Source organism: Leptodactylus fuscus, chromosome 4 (genome assembly GCF_031893055.1).
Source record: "Leptodactylus fuscus isolate aLepFus1 chromosome 4, aLepFus1.hap2, whole genome shotgun sequence".
Taxonomy (NCBI): domain Eukaryota; kingdom Metazoa; phylum Chordata; class Amphibia; order Anura; family Leptodactylidae; genus Leptodactylus; species Leptodactylus fuscus.
Genome location: NC_134268.1, coordinates 224,920,110 through 224,942,574, shown reverse-complemented (window position 1 = coordinate 224,942,574; position 22,465 = coordinate 224,920,110). Strand labels below are relative to the sequence as shown.

The 22,465-nt window shown below is 46.2% G+C and overlaps 1 long non-coding RNA gene across 1 annotated transcript in view; it reads left to right on the top strand.

Moving 5' to 3' along the window:
- Window positions 1–13,973, top strand: part of LOC142201070 (uncharacterized) — a 40,292-nt gene extending 26,319 nt beyond the window's left edge. The window contains exon 3 of the long non-coding RNA XR_012715483.1: window positions 13,937–13,973. This is a non-coding gene — a long non-coding RNA (uncharacterized LOC142201070). The remainder of the gene's footprint in view (window positions 1–13,936) is intronic.
- The last annotated feature ends 8,492 nt before the right edge of the window (window positions 13,974–22,465 follow it).

Genomic DNA, 22,465 nt, shown 5'->3' with positions numbered 1-22,465 from the left:
TCAGTCATAGCAGTGACCTCTATAAATGTAATATACAGTATTCTCATGACTACACGGGAGCCTCAGTCATAGGAGTGACCTCTATAAATGTAATATACAGTATTCTCATGACTACACGGGAGCCTCAGTCATAGCACTGACCTCTATAAATGTAATATACAGTATTCTCATGACTACACAGGAGCCTCAGTCATAGCAGTGACCTCTATAGATGTAATATACAGTATTCTCATGACTACACGGGAGCCTCAGTCATAGCAGTGACCTCTATAAATGTAATATACAGTATTCTCATGACTACACGGGAGCCTCAGTCATAGCAGTGACCTCTATAGATGTAATATACAGTATTCTCATGACTACACGGGAGCCTCAGTCATAGCAGTGACCTCTATAAATGTAATATACAGTATTCTCATGACTACACGGGAGCCTCAGTCATAGCAGTGACCTCTATAGATGTAATATACAGTAATCTCATGACTACACAGGCGCCTCAGTCATAGGAGTGACCTCTATAGATGTAATATACAGTATTCTCATGACTACACGGGAGCCTCAGTCATAGGAGTGACCTCTATAAATGTAATATACAGTATTCTCATGACTACACAGGAGCCTCAGTCATAGCAGTGACCTCTAGAAATGTAATATACAGTATTCTCATGACTACACGGGAGCCTCAGTCAAAGCAGTGACCTCTATAGATGTAAGCATAGCCAGTAATATACAGTATTCTCATGACTACACGGGCGCCTCAGTCATAGGAGTGACCTCTATAAATGTAATATACAGTATTCTCATGACTACACAGGAGCCTCAGTCATAGCACTGACCTCTATAGATGTAATATACAGTATTCTCATGACTACACGGGAGCCTCAGTCATAGGAGTGACCTCTATAAATGTAATATACTGTATTCTCATGACTACACAGGAGCCTCAGTCATAGCAGTGACCTCTAGAAATGTAATATACAGTATTCTCATGACTACACGGGAGCCTCAGTCATAGCAGTGACCTCTATAGATGTAATATACAGTATTCTCATGACTACACATGAGCCTCAGTCATAGCAGTGACCTCTATAGATGTAATATACAGTATTCTCATGACTACACGGGAGCCTCAGTCATAGGAGTGACCTCTATAGATGTAATATACTGTATTCTCATGACTACACGGGAGCCTCAGTCATAGCAGTGACCTCTATAAATGTAATATACAGTATTCTCATGACTACACGGGAGCCTCAGTCATAGGAGTGACCTCTATAAATGTAATATACAGTATTCTCATGACTACACAGGAGCCTCAGTCATAGCAGTGACCTCTAGCAATGTAATATACAGTATTCTCATGACTACACAGGAGCCTCAGTCATAGCAGTGACCTCTATAGATGTAATATACAGTATTCTCATGACTACACGGGAGCCTCAGTCATAGCAGTGACCTCTATAAATGTAATATACAGTATTCTCATGACTACACGGGAGCCTCAGTCATAGCAGTGACCTCTATAAATGTAATATACAGTATTCTCATGACTACACGGGAGCCTCAGTCATAGCAGTGACCTCTATAAATGTAATATACAGTATTCTCATGACTACACGGGAGCCTCAGTCATAGGAGTGACCTCTATAAATGTAATATACAGTATTCTCATGACTACACGGGAGCCTCAGTCATAGCAGTGACCTCTATAAATGTAATATACAGTATTCTCATGACTACACAGGAGCCTCAGTCATAGCAGTGACCTCTATAAATGTAATATACAGTATTCTCATGACTACACAGGAGCCTCAGTCATAGGAGTGACCTCTATAGATGTAATATACAGTATTCTCATGACTACACAGGAGCCTCAGTCATAGGAGTGACCTCTATAGATGTAATATACAGTATTCTCATGACTACACGGGAGCCTCAGTCATAGCAGTGACCTCTATAGATGTAATATACAGTATTCTCATGACTACACAGGAGCCTCAGTCATAGCAGTGACCTCTATAGATGTAATATACAGTATTCTCATGACTACACAGGAGCCTCAGTCATAGCAGTGACCTCTATAGATGTAATATACAGTATTCTCATGACTACACGGGAGCCTCAGTCATAGCAGTGACCTCTAGCAATGTAATATACAGTATTCTCATGACTACACAGGAGCCTCAGTCATAGCAGTGACCTCTATAGATGTAATATACAGTATTCTCATGACTACACGGGAGCCTCAGTCATAGCAGTGACCTCTATAAATGTAATATACAGTATTCTCATGACTACACGGGAGCCTCAGTCATAGCAGTGACCTCTATAAATGTAATATACAGTATTCTCATGACTACACAGGAGCCTCAGTCATAGCAGTGACCTCTATAAATGTAATATACAGTATTCTCATGACTACACGGGAGCCTCAGTCATAGCAGTGACCTCTAGCAATGTAATATACAGTATTCTCATGACTACACGGGAGCCTCAGTCATAGCAGTGACCTCTATAAATGTAATATACAGTATTCTCATGACTACACAGGAGCCTCAGTCATAGGAGTGACCTCTATAAATGTAATATACAGTATTCTCATGACTACACGGGAGCCTCAGTCATAGCAGTGACCTCTATAGATGTAATATACTGTATTCTCATGACTACACAGGAGCCTCAGTCATAGCAGTGACCTCTATAGATGTAATATACAGTATTCTCATGACTACACAGGAGCCTCAGTCATAGCAGTGACCTCTATAAATGTAATATACAGTATTCTCATGACTACACATGAGCCTCAGTCATAGGAGTGACCTCTATAGATGTAATATACAGTATTCTCATGACTACACAGGAGCCTCAGTCATAGCAGTGACCTCTATAGATGTAATATACAGTATTCTCATGACTACACATGAGCCTCAGTCATAGGAGTGACCTCTATAGATGTAATATACTGTATTCTCATTACTACACGGGAGCCTCAGTCATAGGAGTGACCTCTATAAATGTAATATACAGTATTCTCATGACTACACGGGAGCCTCAGTCATAGCAGTGACCTCTATAAATGTAATATACAGTATTCTCATGACTACACAGGAGCCTCAGTCATAGGAGTGACCTCTATAGATGTAATATACTGTATTCTCATGACTACACGGGAGCCTCAGTCATAGGAGTGACCTCTATAAATGTAATATACAGTATTCTCATGACTACACGGGAGCCTCAGTCATAGGAGTGACCTCTATAGATGTAATATACAGTATTCTCATGACTACACGGGAGCCTCAGTCATAGCAGTGACCTCTATAAATGTAATATACAGTATTCTCATGACTACACAGGAGCCTCAGTCATAGCAGTGACCTCTATAAATGTAATATACAGTATTCTCATGACTACACGGGAGCCTCAGTCATAGCAGTGACCTCTAGCAATGTAATATACAGTATTCTCATGACTACACGGGAGCCTCAGTCATAGCAGTGACCTCTATAAATGTAATATACAGTATTCTCATGACTACACAGGAGCCTCAGTCATAGGAGTGACCTCTATAAATGTAATATACAGTATTCTCATGACTACACGGGAGCCTCAGTCATAGCAGTGACCTCTATAGATGTAATATACTGTATTCTCATGACTACACAGGAGCCTCAGTCATAGCAGTGACCTCTATAGATGTAATATACAGTATTCTCATGACTACACAGGAGCCTCAGTCATAGCAGTGACCTCTATAAATGTAATATACAGTATTCTCATGACTACACATGAGCCTCAGTCATAGGAGTGACCTCTATAGATGTAATATACAGTATTCTCATGACTACACAGGAGCCTCAGTCATAGCAGTGACCTCTATAGATGTAATATACAGTATTCTCATGACTACACATGAGCCTCAGTCATAGGAGTGACCTCTATAGATGTAATATACTGTATTCTCATTACTACACGGGAGCCTCAGTCATAGGAGTGACCTCTATAAATGTAATATACAGTATTCTCATGACTACACGGGAGCCTCAGTCATAGCAGTGACCTCTATAAATGTAATATACAGTATTCTCATGACTACACAGGAGCCTCAGTCATAGGAGTGACCTCTATAGATGTAATATACTGTATTCTCATGACTACACGGGAGCCTCAGTCATAGGAGTGACCTCTATAAATGTAATATACAGTATTCTCATGACTACACGGGAGCCTCAGTCATAGGAGTGACCTCTATAGATGTAATATACAGTATTCTCATGACTACACAGGAGCCTCAGTCATAGCAGTGACCTCTATAGATGTAATATACAGTATTCACATGACTACACGGGAGCCTCAGTCATAGCAGTGACCTCTATAGATGTAATATACAGTATTCTCATGACTACACAGGAGCCTCAGTCATAGGAGTGACCTCTATAGATGTAATATACAGTATTCTCATGACTACACATGAGCCTCAGTCATAGGAGTGACCTCTATAGATGTAATATACTGTATTCTCATTACTACACGGGAGCCTCAGTCATAGGAGTGACCTCTATAAATGTAATATACAGTATTCTCATGACTACACGGGAGCCTCAGTCATAGGAGTGACCTCTATAAATGTAATATACAGTATTCTCATGACTACACGGGAGCCTCAGTCATAGGAGTGACCTCTATAGATGTAATATACAGTATTCTCATGACTACACAGGAGCCTCAGTCATAGCAGTGACCTCTATAGATGTAATATACAGTATTCACATGACTACACATGAGCCTCAGTCATAGCAGTGACCTCTATAAATGTAATATACAGTATTCTCATGACTACACAGGAGCCTCAGTCATAGGAGTGACCTCTATAGATGTAATATACAGTATTCACATGACTACACATGAGCCTCAGTCATAGGAGTGACCTCTATAGATGTAATATACTGTATTCTCATTACTACACGGGAGCCTCAGTCATAGGAGTGACCTCTATAAATGTAATATACAGTATTCTCATGACTACACGGGAGCCTCAGTCATAGCAGTGACCTCTATAAATGTAATATACAGTATTCTCATGACTACACAGGAGCCTCAGTCATAGGAGTGACCTCTATAAATGTAATATACTGTATTCTCATGACTACACGGGAGCCTCAGTCATAGGAGTGACCTCTATAAATGTAATATACAGTATTCTCATGACTACACAGGAGCCTCAGTCATAGCAGTGACCTCTATAGATGTAATATACAGTATTCACATGACTACACATGAGCCTCAGTCATAGCAGTGACCTCTATAAATGTAATATACAGTATTCTCATGACTACACGGGAGCCTCAGTCATAGGAGTGACCTCTATAGATGTAATATACAGTATTCTCATGACTACACATGAGCCTCAGTCATAGGAGTGACCTCTATAGATGTAATATACAGTATTCTCATGACTACACATGAGCCTCAGTCATAGGAGTGACCTCTATAGATGTAATATACAGTATTCTCATGACTACACGGGAGCCTCAGTCATAGCAGTGACCTCTATAAATGTAATATACAGTATTCTCATGACTACACGGGAGCCTCAGTCATAGCAGTGACCTCTATAGATGTAATATACAGTATTCTCATGACTACACGGGAGCCTCAGTCATAGCAGTGACCTCTATAAATGTAATATACTGTATTCTCATGACTACACGGGAGCCTCAGTCATAGCAGTGACCTCTATAGATGTAATATACAGTATTCTCATGACTACACGGGAGCCTCAGTCATAGCAGTGACCTCTATAAATGTAATATACAGTATTCTCATGACTACACGGGAGCCTCAGTCATAGCAGTGACCTCTATAGATGTAATATACAGTAATCTCATGACTACACAGGCGCCTCAGTCATAGGAGTGACCTCTATAGATGTAATATACAGTATTCTCATGACTACACGGGAGCCTCAGTCATAGCAGTGACCTCTATAGATGTAATATACAGTATTCTCATGACTACACGGGAGCCTCAGTCATAGGAGTGACCTCTATAAATGTAATATACAGTATTCTCATGACTACACGGGAGCCTCAGTCATAGCAGTGACCTCTATAGATGTAATATACAGTATTCTCATGACTACACGGGAGCCTCAGTCATAGGAGTGACCTCTATAAATGTAATATACAGTATTCTCATGACTACACAGGAGCCTCAGTCATAGCAGTGACCTCTAGAAATGTAATATACAGTATTCTCATGACTACACAGGAGCCTCAGTCATAGCACTGACCTCTATAGATGTAATATACAGTATTCTCATGACTACACGGGAGCCTCAGTCATAGGAGTGACCTCTATAAATGTAATATACTGTATTCTCATGACTACACGGGAGCCTCAGTCATAGGAGTGACCTCTATAAATGTAATATACTGTATTCTCATGACTACACAGGAGCCTCAGTCATAGCAGTGACCTCTAGAAATGTAATATACAGTATTCTCATGACTACACGGGAGCCTCAGTCATAGCAGTGACCTCTATAGATGTAATATACAGTATTCTCATGACTACACATGAGCCTCAGTCATAGCAGTGACCTCTATAGATGTAATATACAGTATTCTCATGACTACACGGGAGCCTCAGTCATAGGAGTGACCTCTATAGATGTAATATACAGTATTCTCATGACTACACATGAGCCTCAGTCATAGCAGTGACCTCTATAGATGTAATATACAGTATTCTCATGACTACACGGGAGCCTCAGTCATAGGAGTGACCTCTATAGATGTAATATACAGTATTCTCATGACTACACAGGAGCCTCAGTCATAGCAGTGACCTCTATAGATGTAATATACTGTATTCTCATTACTACACGGGAGCCTCAGTCATAGCAGTGACCTCTATAAATGTAATATACAGTATTCTCATGACTACACGGGAGCCTCAGTCATAGGAGTGACCTCTATAAATGTAATATACAGTATTCTCATGACTACACAGGAGCCTCAGTCATAGCAGTGACCTCTAGCAATGTAATATACAGTATTCTCATGACTACACAGGAGCCTCAGTCATAGCAGTGACCTCTATAGATGTAATATACAGTATTCTCATGACTACACGGGAGCCTCAGTCATAGCAGTGACCTCTATAAATGTAATATACAGTATTCTCATGACTACACGGGAGCCTCAGTCATAGCAGTGACCTCTATAAATGTAATATACAGTATTCTCATGACTACACGGGAGCCTCAGTCATAGCAGTGACCTCTATAAATGTAATATACAGTATTCTCATGACTACACGGGAGCCTCAGTCATAGGAGTGACCTCTATAAATGTAATATACAGTATTCTCATGACTACACGGGAGCCTCAGTCATAGCAGTGACCTCTATAAATGTAATATACAGTATTCTCATGACTACACAGGAGCCTCAGTCATAGGAGTGACCTCTATAGATGTAATATACAGTATTCTCATGACTACACAGGAGCCTCAGTCATAGGAGTGACCTCTATAGATGTAATATACAGTATTCTCATGACTACACGGGAGCCTCAGTCATAGCAGTGACCTCTATAGATGTAATATACAGTATTCTCATGACTACACAGGAGCCTCAGTCATAGCAGTGACCTCTATAGATGTAATATACAGTATTCTCATGACTACACAGGAGCCTCAGTCATAGCAGTGACCTCTATAGATGTAATATACAGTATTCTCATGACTACACGGGAGCCTCAGTCATAGCAGTGACCTCTAGCAATGTAATATACAGTATTCTCATGACTACACAGGAGCCTCAGTCATAGCAGTGACCTCTATAGATGTAATATACAGTATTCTCATGACTACACGGGAGCCTCAGTCATAGCAGTGACCTCTATAAATGTAATATACAGTATTCTCATGACTACACGGGAGCCTCAGTCATAGCAGTGACCTCTATAAATGTAATATACAGTATTCTCATGACTACACAGGAGCCTCAGTCATAGCAGTGACCTCTATAAATGTAATATACAGTATTCTCATGACTACACGGGAGCCTCAGTCATAGCAGTGACCTCTAGCAATGTAATATACAGTATTCTCATGACTACACGGGAGCCTCAGTCATAGGAGTGACCTCTATAGATGTAATATACAGTATTCTCATGACTACACAGGAGCCTCAGTCATAGCAGTGACCTCTATAGATGTAATATACAGTATTCTCATGACTACACATGAGCCTCAGTCATAGGAGTGACCTCTATAGATGTAATATACTGTATTCTCATTACTACACGGGAGCCTCAGTCATAGGAGTGACCTCTATAAATGTAATATACAGTATTCTCATGACTACACGGGAGCCTCAGTCATAGCAGTGACCTCTATAAATGTAATATACAGTATTCTCATGACTACACAGGAGCCTCAGTCATAGGAGTGACCTCTATAGATGTAATATACTGTATTCTCATGACTACACGGGAGCCTCAGTCATAGGAGTGACCTCTATAAATGTAATATACAGTATTCTCATGACTACACGGGAGCCTCAGTCATAGGAGTGACCTCTATAGATGTAATATACAGTATTCTCATGACTACACAGGAGCCTCAGTCATAGCAGTGACCTCTATAGATGTAATATACAGTATTCACATGACTACACGGGAGCCTCAGTCATAGCAGTGACCTCTATAGATGTAATATACAGTATTCTCATGACTACACAGGAGCCTCAGTCATAGGAGTGACCTCTATAGATGTAATATACAGTATTCTCATGACTACACATGAGCCTCAGTCATAGGAGTGACCTCTATAGATGTAATATACTGTATTCTCATTACTACACGGGAGCCTCAGTCATAGGAGTGACCTCTATAAATGTAATATACAGTATTCTCATGACTACACGGGAGCCTCAGTCATAGCAGTGACCTCTATAAATGTAATATACAGTATTCTCATGACTACACAGGAGCCTCAGTCATAGGAGTGACCTCTATAGATGTAATATACTGTATTCTCATGACTACACGGGAGCCTCAGTCATAGGAGTGACCTCTATAAATGTAATATACAGTATTCTCATGACTACACGGGAGCCTCAGTCATAGGAGTGACCTCTATAGATGTAATATACAGTATTCTCATGACTACACAGGAGCCTCAGTCATAGCAGTGACCTCTATAGATGTAATATACAGTATTCACATGACTACACATGAGCCTCAGTCATAGCAGTGACCTCTATAAATGTAATATACAGTATTCTCATGACTACACAGGAGCCTCAGTCATAGGAGTGACCTCTATAGATGTAATATACAGTATTCACATGACTACACATGAGCCTCAGTCATAGGAGTGACCTCTATAGATGTAATATACTGTATTCTCATTACTACACGGGAGCCTCAGTCATAGGAGTGACCTCTATAAATGTAATATACAGTATTCTCATGACTACACGGGAGCCTCAGTCATAGCAGTGACCTCTATAAATGTAATATACAGTATTCTCATGACTACACAGGAGCCTCAGTCATAGGAGTGACCTCTATAAATGTAATATACTGTATTCTCATGACTACACGGGAGCCTCAGTCATAGGAGTGACCTCTATAAATGTAATATACAGTATTCTCATGACTACACAGGAGCCTCAGTCATAGCAGTGACCTCTATAGATGTAATATACAGTATTCACATGACTACACATGAGCCTCAGTCATAGCAGTGACCTCTATAAATGTAATATACAGTATTCTCATGACTACACGGGAGCCTCAGTCATAGGAGTGACCTCTATAGATGTAATATACAGTATTCACATGACTACACATGAGCCTCAGTCATAGCAGTGACCTCTATAAATGTAATATACAGTATTCTCATGACTACACATGAGCCTCAGTCATAGGAGTGACCTCTATAGATGTAATATACAGTATTCTCATGACTACACATGAGCCTCAGTCATAGCAGTGACCTCTATAGATGTAATATACAGTATTCTCATGACTACACGGGAGCCTCAGTCATAGCAGTGACCTCTATAAATGTAATATACAGTATTCTCATGACTACACGGGAGCCTCAGTCATAGCAGTGACCTCTATAGATGTAATATACAGTATTCTCATGACTACACGGGAGCCTCAGTCATAGCAGTGACCTCTAGAAATGTAATATACAGTACTCTCATGACTACACGGGAGCCTGAGTCATAGCAGTGACCTCTATAGATGTAATATACAGTATTCTCATGACTACACGGGAGCCTCAGTCATAGCAGTGACCTCTATAAATGTAATATACAGTATTCTCATGACTACAAAGGAGCCTCAGTCATAGCAGTGACCTCTATAGATGTAATATACAGTATTCTCATGACTACACGGGAGCCTCAGTCATAGCAGTGACCTCTATAAATGTAATATACAGTATTCTCATGACTACACGGGAGCCTCAGTCATAGCAGTGACCTCTATAGATGTAATATACAGTATTCTCATGACTACACGGGAGCCTCAGTCATAGCAGTGACCTCTATAAATGTAATATACAGTATTCTCATGACTACACGGGAGCCTCAGTCATAGCAGTGACCTCTATAAATGTAATATACAGTATTCTCATGACTACACGGGAGCCTCAGTCATAGCAGTGACCTCTATAAATGTAATATACAGTATTCTCATGACTACACGGGAGCCTCAGTCATAGCAGTGACCTCTATAAATGTAATATACAGTATTCTCATGACTACACGGGAGCCTCAGTCATAGCAGTGACCTCTATAGATGTAATATACTGTATTCTCATGACTACACGGGAGCCTCAGTCATAGGAGTGACCTCTATAGATGTAATATACAGTATTCTCATGACTATACAGGAGCCTCAGTCATAGGAGTGACCTCTAGAAATGTAATATACAGTATTCTCATGACTACACAGGAGCCTCAGTCATAGCAGTGACCTCTATAGATGTAATATACAGTATTCTCATGACTACACAGGAGCCTCAGTCATAGGAGTGACCTCTAGAAATGTAATATACAGTATTCTCATGACTACACAGGAGCCTCAGTCATAGCAGTGACCTCTATAGATGTAATATACTGTATTCTCATGACTACACAGAAGCCTCAGTCATAGGAGTGACCTCTATAGATGTAATATACTGTATTCTCATGACTACACGGGAGCCTCAGTCATAGGAGTGACCTCTATAGATGTAATATACAGTATTCTCATGACTACACGGGAGCCTCAGTCATAGCAGTGACCTCTATAAATGTAATATACAGTATTCTCATGACTACACGGGAGCCTCAGTCATAGCAGTGACCTCTATAGATGTAATATACAGTAATCTCATGACTACACGGGAGCCTCAGTCATAGGAGTGACCTCTATAGATGTAATATACAGTATTCTCATGACTACACGGGAGCCTCAGTCATAGCAGTGACCTCTATAAATGTAATATACAGTATTCTCATGACTACACGGGAGCCTCAGTCATAGGAGTGACCTCTATAAATGTAATATACAGTATTCTCATGACTACACAGGAGCCTCAGTCATAGCAGTGACCTCTATAGATGTAATATACAGTATTCACATGACTACACAGGAGCCTCAGTCATAGCACTGACCTCTATAAATGTAATATACAGTATTCTCATGACTACACATGAGCCTCAGTCATAGCAGTGACCTCTATAGATGTAATATACAGTATTCTCATGACTACACGGGAGCCTCAGTCATAGCACTGACCTCTATAAATGTAATATACAGTATTCTCATGACTACACATGAGCCTCAGTCATAGCACTGACCTCTATAAATGTAATATACAGTATTCTCATGACTACACAGGAGCCTCAGTCATAGCAGTGACCTCTATAGATGTAATATACAGTATTCTCATGACTACACGGGAGCCTCAGTCATAGCAGTGACCTCTATAGATGTAATATACAGTAATCTCATGACTACACGGGAGCCTCTGAGAAATTGTAACCTAAAAAAAATGTATGTGCAGGAGGAGCGACAGAAAATCGCTGAGACATTGAAGCATGGATTTCTTTGGATTGCTCTTTGGCCAGTGGCTCGTGTAATTCTTTTATGCCAATTGCTTAATGTTGGTGTGTACGTGGCACTGGCATAGTTTGTGTAAGAACTCACCAAAGCTGGAGGTGGATCAGCGTTCACAGGCACGTCCCTCTCTTCATTTTCTTGTACAGATTTCCGATGCCTAGGCCTAGCATTTGTATGGAGGTGCCCAGTGTCCTCGGCTAAGTGACTGCTTGCAAGTCTTGCCTATCGCCCTCGTTGGGTCATTTTCATCTTTGGTGAAATATAACCACACAGTTTATTTGGAGCCTTTCTTTTTCAGGTTAGCACGTTTAGGTGCTTTGGGTTGCACAATGCCGCGGTAGTAGCGTTTACTGGTCTGTGTGTTATAACTGGGATTTGTGCAGTAATTGGAGGGTGTTTTGGTGGCAAAGGAACATGAACCTCATCCTCAGAAGTAGTTCCCTGATCCTCTTCACGTGGAGACCAAGATTTGTCACATAGTCATCATCCACTGGCTCTTCTGAACAATCTTCCTCACTATCACATGGACTGGCCTGGATGATGGTGAAGGAGCCGCATCTGGAATTTCTGTTTCATCATCGTCAGATGGCGGCTGTATGTCTGGGAACTTGGACATTGAATGATCAAATAATGCAGCAGATCCCTCAGCTTCTGCCAAATGTGTGTGACTGGTTAATGTAGAAGGGGGTGAACTGGATCCCCATTGAACATTTGGCACAGCAGATGATCCAAAGCTTCGTTCAGTGGAATATGAGGAGGAAGTCCTTCCAGAAGAAGATTCTTCAATATATGAAGTAATAAGTTCTCTGTGGACGGGCTTATCAGCATTCAGAATACCGGATTCGCCGCACACCAGCAATGCTGACGCCTGGTTTTTCCCTTTGCCGGCAGGTGGTTGAGCCCTGGCCAGAGCACCACTGTTGGGTCCTTTTACTTTTTTAGTTTTTGGGGGCATGTCTTTTAATAAAATAGTAACTTTCAAGTGATAAAGCAGATTTTATTTAGTTGAGTGACTGCAGAGTTCCCCTTTTTGATGGAAACAGCCACTCTGTTTTTAAAAAAAAAACATAGATATAAATTTTTCTCACAAGTATATCGTCTGAGGACAGACCCCCTTCTTGACAGAAGAAGCTTCTTAGTTTAAGATTGAAAATAAGACCCTCACTAGCACAGCACCTGTCTACACTGACCCTAACTACAACTGAGCTCCTCTCCCTAGCTTCAAATGAGCTCCTCTCCCTGGCTACAAATGAGCTCCTCTCCCTAGCTACAACTGAGCTCCTCTCCCTGGCTACAACTGAGCTCCTCTCCCTAGCTACAACTGAGCTCCTCTCCCTAGCTTCAAATGAGCTCCTCTCCCTGGCTACAAATGAGCTCCTCTCCCTAGCTACAACTGAGCTCCTCTCCCTGGCTACAACTGAGCTCCTCTCCCTAGCTACAACTGAGCTCCTCTCCCTAGCTACAACTGAGCTCCTCTCCATAGCTACAACTGAGCTCCTCTCCATAGCTACAACTGAGCTCCTCTCCATAGCTAGTGTGTCAGGAAAATGGTGGATCAGCATCATCACAGGCCTTATATAGAGGGGTGTGATGATGCTGCCAAAAACCAATCACATTACTGCCCTTAGCTAACATGGTGGCTGAGTTTCAGGCATCATGTTAGCTCCACCTGGCACCTGAGGAGAGATTCTGCACCCATGAATATACTTTATGTAAACGTCATGGTCTGAACTGTTATCAGATAAGCGATGGCTGAGATCACAAGCGCCTCTCACTCACCATTTCTCTTATTTATTTTGCAGCAAACGCAAAGGAAATCTGTCGGTGATTCGGTGCAAGATGGTGGAAAAGAAGCAGGTAAGATAAGAAGCAAGAAAGTAATCCTAGTGCGAGAGACCGCCAGACAGCAGGGAAACCAGCCATACATTAGAGATCCCAGACTGCTCTGACACATTAGACTGCAGACTGTCAATGGCCACCTGGAAGGATCACTCATCGCTCGTGTGTCCGACTGTTCCAAACATTAACTCACTTTCCCACTAACATTTCACTAAGCCAAGCGATTCGGAAGAGAACAGATGGAAGATGATCAATGGTAAGGAAGTGCTGGAAACAGGAAGTGACGGGAACTTTGTGAGGTGTGTCCCCCTCCAGACCTCTGTGCCCTCCTCCAGACCCCTCTGTCCCCCCTCCAGTCCTCTTCTGTCCCCCTCCAGACCTCTGTGCCCTCCTCCAGACCCCTCTGTCCCCTCCAGACCCCTGTGCCCTCCTCCAGACCCCTCTGTCCCCCCTCCAGTCCTCTTCTGTCCCCCTCCAGACCCCTGTGCCCTCCTCCAGACCCCTCTGTCCCCTCCAGACCTCTGTGCCCTCCTCCAGACCCCTCTGTCCCCTCCAGACCCCTGTGCCCTCCTCCAGACCCCTCTGTCCCCCCTCCAGTCCTCTTCTGTCCCCCTCCAGACCTCTGTGCCCTCCTCCAGACCCCTCTGTCCCCTCCAGACCCCTCTGTCCTCCTCCAGACCCCTCTGTCCCCCCTCCAGTCCTCTTCTGTCCCCCTCCAGACCTCTGTGCCCTCCTCCAGACCCCTCTGTCCCCTCCAGACCCCTGTGCCCTCCTCCAGACCCCTCTGTCCCCCTCCAGACCCCTGTGCCCTCCTCCAGACCCCTCTGTCCCCCCTCCTGACCCCTCTGTCCCCCTCCTGACCCCTCTGTCGCCCCTCCTGACCCCTCTGTTACCCCTCAAGACCCCTCTGTCCCCCTCCTGACCCCTCTGTCCCTCCAGACCCCTCTGTCCCCCCTCCTGACCCCTCTGTCCCTCCAGACCCCTCTGTCCCCCCTCCTGACCCCTCTGCTCCCCCTCCAGACCCCTCTGTCCCCCCTTCTGACCCCTCTGTCCTCCTCCAGACCCCTCTGTCCCCCTCCAGACCCCTCTGTCCCCCCTCCAGTCCCCTCTGTCCCCCTCCAGACTCCTCTGTCCCCCCTCCAGTCCTCTTCTGTCCCCCTCCAGACCCCTCTGTCCCCCTCCTGACCCCTCTGTCCCCCTCCAGACCCCTCTGTCCCCCCTCCTGACCCCTCTGTCCCCCTTCAGACCCCTCTGTCCCCCCTCCAGACCCCTAACACCTAGACATAGGAGACAACCTCAGACCTGGATAGATGTGCACATAGATTGCTACATCTGTCAGATAAAAGCAGATTCTTCCTTTCCTTCCAGGAGGTCCAGGAGCTCGGGGCAGATCGACCACCATGGCTTGGTCCATCAGTGAAGCAGGAGAGCCTCCTAGAGGATCATCTGTGCACCAGGTACCAGGAGAACGAGGTGGCCACGCAGACCCGGCAAGTTTACTGCTTCCACACGGTGGATGAGATGATGGAGTTTCTTCATGGAGACATTAAGTGTGAGGAACAGAGTGCGGCGCCCCCGTCTGGCCAGACTCCACCTACTGAGAATCACACAAGAACGCTGAAACTGGAAACAGAAGAGGAAGATGATGATGAAGAGCAACCGATGATCTCACAGCTCTACCCTCTGCTTCTCTGCCCTCCATTCCCAGCCATCAAACGCAGGAGAAAGCAGCGCTTCCAGTGTGACTGGCAGGGGGCGGTAATGGTCATCAGTTCCCCCAGTGTGCCCGCTCATGCCATGGAGCTGAGGGTGGACGAAGACCTGGCCATGTCCATCAGACGACAGGTGGACATTAATAACCCAGGACCTTTCGGCTGGCAGCTGGCCAAACTCCTGTTTACTGAGGAGGAACTGTACGGACACAACTTCAATGGCACCGACCAAAAGATGCCCCTGAGCCCACGGCGGGTCCACGCCATACAGCACGCCTTCCACCACTACTTCCCTAAAGATATGGCAGACGAGGCGCTGGCCAAAGGCCGCACCGCCATCAACCAGGGCATAAGGAACATGTTCTACGTCCGCAACCGCAGAGATGGCGACGTCTCATGAAGTCAACCGTACAGCCCATAACTGGCAGGAACATAGGTCTTATGTGGTGTCCTATACTCCAGTCACATCCAGAGCTGCAGCGACATCGTGTCCTATACTCCAGTCACATCCAGAGCTGCTGCGAGATCGTGTCCTATACTACAGTCACATCCAGAGCTGCAGCGACATCATGTCCTATACTCCAGCCACATCCAGAGCTGCAGCAACATCATGTCCTATACTCCAGCCACATCCAGAGCTGCTGCGACATCGTGTCCTATACTCCAGTCACATCCAGAGCTGCTGTGACATTGTGTCCTATACTACAGTCACATCCAGAGCTGCTGCGACATCATGTCCTATACTCCACCTGCATCCAGAGCTGCTGCAACATCGTGTCCTATACTCCAGCCACATCCAGAGCTGCTGCGACATCATGTCCTATACTCCACCTGCATCCAGAGCTGCTGCGACATCGTGTCCTATACTCCACCTGCATCCAGAGCTGCAGCTAGATCGTGTCCTATACTCCAGTCACATCCAGAGCTGCTGCGACATCGTGTCCTATACTCCAGTCACATCCGGAGCTGCTGCGACATCGTGTCCTATACTCCAGTCACATCCAGAGCTGCTGCGACATCGTGTCCTATACTCCAACCACATCCAGAGCTGCTGCGACATCGTGTCCTATACTCCACCTGCATCCAGAGCTGCTGCGACATCGTGTCCTATACTCCAGCCACATCCAGAGCTGCTGCGACATCATGTCCTATACTCCACCTGCATCCACAGCTGCTGCAACATCGTGTCCTATACTACAGTCACATCCAGAGCTGCTGCGACATCGTGTCTTATACTCCAGTCACATCCAGCGCTGCTGTGACATTGTGTCCTATACTCCAGTCACATCCAGAGCTGCTGCGAGATCGTGTCCTATACTACAGTCACATCCAGAGCTGCTGCGACATCATGTCCTATACTCCAGTCACATCCAGAGCTGCTGCGAGATCGTGTCCTATACTCCAGTCACATCCAGAGCTGCTGCGAGATCGTGTCCTATACTCCAGTCACATCCAGAGCTGCTGCGAGATCGTGTCCTATACTCCAGTCACATCCAGAGCTGCTGCGAGATCGTGTCCTATACTCCAGTCACATCCAGAGCTGCTGCGAGATCGTGTCCTATACTCCAGTCACATCCAGAGCTGCTGTGACATTGTGTCCTATACTACAGTCACATCCAGAGCTGCTGTGACATCATGTCCTATACTCCAGTCACATCCAGAGCTGCTGCGAGATCGTGTCCTATACTCCAGTCACATCCAGAGCTGCTGCGAGATCGTGTCCTATACTCCAGTCACATCCAGAGCTGCTGCGAGATCGTGTCCTATACTCCAGTCACATCCAGAGCTGCTGCGAGATCGTGTCCTATACTCCAGTCACATCCAGAGCTGCTGCGAGATCGTGTCCTATACTCCAGTCACATCCAGAGCTGCTGCTAGATCTTGTCCTATACTCCAGTCACATCCAGAGCTGCTGCGAGATCGTGTCCTATACTCCAGCCACATCCAGAGCTGCTGCGACATCGTGTCCTATACTCCAGTCACATCCAGAGCTGCTGCGAGATCGTGTCCTATACTCCAGCCACATCCAGAGCTGCTGCGACATCGTGTCCTATACTCCAGCCACATCCAGAGCTGCTGTTAGATCGTGTCCTATACTCCAGTCACATCCAGAGCTGCTGCGACATCGTGTCCATACTCCAGTCACATCCAGAGCTGCTGCTAGATCGTGTCCTATACTCCAGTCACATCCAGAGCTGCTGCTAGATCGTGTCCTATACTCCAGCCACATCCAGAGCTGCTGCGAGATCGTGTCCTATACTCCAGTCACATCCAGAGCTGCTGCGACATCGTGTCCTATACTCCAGTCACATCCAGAGCTGCTGCTAGATCTTGTCCTATACTCCAGCCACATCCAGAGCTGCTGCGACATCGTGTCCTATACTCCAGTCACATCCAGAGCTGCTGCGAGATCTTGTCCTATACTCCAGTCACATCCAGAGCTGCTGCGACATCGTGTCCTATACTCCAGTCACATCCAGAGCTGCTGCGAGATCTTGTCCTATACTCCAGCCACATCCAGAGCTGCTGCGAGATCGTGTCCTATACTCCAGTCATATCCAGAGCTGCTGCGAGATCGTGTCCTATACTCCAGTCACATCCAGAGCTGCTGCGAGATCGTGTCCTATACTCCAGTCACATCCAGAGCTGCTGCGAGATCGTGTCCTATACTCCAGTCACATCCAGAGCTGCTGAGAGATCGTGTCCTATACTCCAGTCACATCCAGAGCTGCTGCGACATCGTGTCCTATACTCCAGCCACATCCAGAGCTGCTGCGAGATCGTGTCCTATACTCCAGTCACATCCAGAGCTGCTGCGAGATCGTGTCCTATACTCCAGTCACATCCAGAGCTGCTGCGAGATCGTGTCCTATACTCCAGTCACATCCAGAGCTGCTGCGAGATCGTGTCCTATACTCCAGTCACATCCAGAGCTGCTGCGAGATCGTGTCCTATACTCCAGTCACATCCAGAGCTGCTGCGAGATCGTGTCCTATACTCCAGTCACATCCAGAGCTGCTGTGACATTGTGTCCTATACTACAGTCACATCCAGAGCTGCTGTGACATCATGTCCTATACTCCAGTCACATCCAGAGCTGCTGCGACATCGTGTCCTATACTCCAGTCACATCCAGAGCTGCTGTGACATTGTGTCCTATACTCCAGTCACATCCAGAGCTGCTGCGAGATCGTGTCCTATACTCCAGTCACATCCAGAGCTGCTGCGACATCGTGTCCTATACTCCAGCCACATCCAGAGCTGCTGCGAGATCGTGTCCTATACTCCAGTCACATCCAGAGCTGCTGCGACATCGTGTCCTATACTCCAGCCACATCCAGAGCTGATGCGACATCGTGTCCTATACTCCAGCCACATCCAGAGCTGCTGTTAGATCGTGTCCTATACTCCAGTCACATCCAGAGCTGCTGCGACATCGTGTCCTATACTCCAGCCACATCCAGAGCTGCTGCGAGATCGTGTCCTATACTCCAGTCACATCCAGAGCTGCTGCGAGATCGTGTCCTATACTCCAGTCACATCCAGAGCTGCTGCGAGATCGTGTCCTATACTCCAGTCACATCCAGAGCTGCTGCGAGATCGTGTCCTATACTCCAGTCACATCCAGAGCTGCTGCGAGATCTTGTCCTATACTCCAGTCACATCCAGAGCTGCTGCGACATCGTGTCCTATACTCCAGTCACATCCAGAGCTGCTGCGAGATCTTGTCCTATACTCCAGCCACATCCAGAGCTGCTGCGAGATCGTGTCCTATACTCCAGTCATATCCAGAGCTGCTGCGAGATCGTGTCCTATACTCCAGTCACATCCAGAGCTGCTGCGAGATCGTGTCCTATACTCCAGTCACATCCAGAGCTGCTGCGAGATCGTGTCCTATACTCCAGTCACATCCAGAGCTGCTGAGAGATCGTGTCCTATACTCCAGTCACATCCAGAGCTGCTGCGACATCGTGTCCTATACTCCAGCCACATCCAGAGCTGCTGCGAGATCGTGTCCTATACTCCAGTCACATCCAGAGCTGCTGCGAGATCGTGTCCTATACTCCAGTCACATCCAGAGCTGCTGCGAGATCGTGTCCTATACTCCAGTCACATCCAGAGCTGCTGCGAGATCGTGTCCTATACTCCAGTCACATCCAGAGCTGCTGCGAGATCGTGTCCTATACTCCAGTCACATCCAGAGCTGCTGCGAGATCGTGTCCTATACTCCAGTCACATCCAGAGCTGCTGTGACATTGTGTCCTATACTACAGTCACATCCAGAGCTGCTGTGACATCATGTCCTATACTCCAGTCACATCCAGAGCTGCTGCGACATCGTGTCCTATACTCCAGTCACATCCAGAGCTGCTGTGACATTGTGTCCTATACTCCAGTCACATCCAGAGCTGCTGCGAGATCGTGTCCTATACTCCAGTCACATCCAGAGCTGCTGCGACATCGTGTCCTATACTCCAGCCACATCCAGAGCTGCTGCGAGATCGTGTCCTATACTCCAGTCACATCCAGAGCTGCTGCGACATCGTGTCCTATACTCCAGCCACATCCAGAGCTGCTGCGACATCGTGTCCTATACTCCAGCCACATCCAGAGCTGCTGTTAGATCGTGTCCTATACTCCAGTCACATCCAGAGCTGCTGCGACATCGTGTCCTATACTCCAGCCACATCCAGAGCTGCTGCGAGATCGTGTCCTATACTCCAGTCACATCCAGAGCTGCTGCGAGATCGTGTCCTATACTCCAGTCACATCCAGAGCTGCTGCGAGATCGTGTCCTATACTCCAGTCACATCCAGAGCTGCTGCGAGATCGTGTCCTATACTCCAGTCACATCCAGAGCTGCTGCGAGATCGTGTCCTATACTCCAGTCACATCCAGAGCTGCTGCGAGATCGTGTCCTATACTCCAGCCACATCCAGAGCTGCTGTTAGATCGTGTCCTATACTCCAGTCACATCCAGAGCTGCTGCGAGATCGTGTCCTATACTCCAGTCACATCCAGAGCTGCTGCTAGATCTTGTCCTATACTCCAGTCACATCCAGAGCTGCTGCGAGATCGTGTCCTATACTCCAGTCACATCCAGAGCTGCTGCGAGATCGTGTCCTATACTCCAGTCACATCCAGAGCTGCTGCGAGATCGTGTCCTATACTCCAGTCACATCCAGAGCTGCTGCGAGATCGTGTCCTATACTCCAGTCACATCCAGAGCTGCTGCGAGATCTTGTCCTATACTCCAGCCACATCCAGAGCTGCTGTGACATTGTGTCCTATACTACAGTCACATCCAGAGCTGCTGTGACATCATGTCCTATACTCCAGTCACATCCAGAGCTGCTGCGAGATCGTGTCCTATACTCCAGTCACATCCAGAGCTGCTGCGAGATCCTGTCCTATACTCCAGTCACATCCAGAGCTGCTGTGACATTGTGTCCTATACTACAGTCACATCCAGAGCTGCTGTGACATCATGTCCTATACTCCAGTCACATCCAGAGCTGCTGCGACATCGTGTCCTATACTCCAGTCACATCCAGAGCTGCTGTGACATTGTGTCCTATACTCCAGTCACATCCAGAGCTGCTGCGAGATCGTGTCCTATACTCCAGTCACATCCAGAGCTGCTGCGACATCGTGTCCTATACTCCAGCCACATCCAGAGCTGCTGCGAGATCGTGTCCTATACTCCAGTCACATCCAGAGCTGCTGCGACATCGTGTCCTATACTCCAGCCACATCCAGAGCTGCTGCGACATCGTGTCCTATACTCCAGCCACATCCAGAGCTGCTGTTAGATCGTGTCCTATACTCCAGTCACATCCAGAGCTGCTGCGACATCGTGTCCTATACTCCAGCCACATCCAGAGCTGCTGCGAGATCGTGTCCTATACTCCAGTCACATCCAGAGCTGCTGCGAGATCGTGTCCTATACTCCAGTCACATCCAGAGCTGCTGCGAGATCGTGTCCTATACTCCAGTCACATCCAGAGCTGCTGCGAGATCGTGTCCTATACTCCAGTCACATCCAGAGCTGCTGCGAGATCGTGTCCTATACTCCAGTCACATCCAGAGCTGCTGCGAGATCGTGTCCTATACTCCAGCCACATCCAGAGCTGCTGTTAGATCGTGTCCTATACTCCAGTCACATCCAGAGCTGCTGCGAGATCGTGTCCTATACTCCAGTCACATCCAGAGCTGCTGCTAGATCTTGTCCTATACTCCAGTCACATCCAGAGCTGCTGCGAGATCGTGTCCTATACTCCAGTCACATCCAGAGCTGCTGCGAGATCGTGTCCTATACTCCAGTCACATCCAGAGCTGCTGCGAGATCGTGTCCTATACTCCAGTCACATCCAGAGCTGCTGCGAGATCGTGTCCTATACTCCAGTCACATCCAGAGCTGCTGCGAGATCGTGTCCTATACTCCAGTCACATCCAGAGCTGCTGCGAGATCCTGTCCTATACTCCAGTCACATCCAGAGCTGCTGCGAGATCCTGTCCTATACTCCAGTCACATCCAGAGCTGCTGCGAGATCGTGTCCTATACTCCAGTCACATCCAGAGCTGCTGCGAGATCGTGTCCTATACTCATTACTGAAGGATCTTGATGAGGCGGAGCTGTGGGATTAACCCCTTAGTTACCCCTCTGTATCACCCAGGACTCCCATCCCCCACACATTGTACATTCAGCCTTCTGATAAAGCTGTACAACTCTGACACCGTGTGCGCCCCCTGTCTGTGAGGAGGTGTGAGGGATTAGAT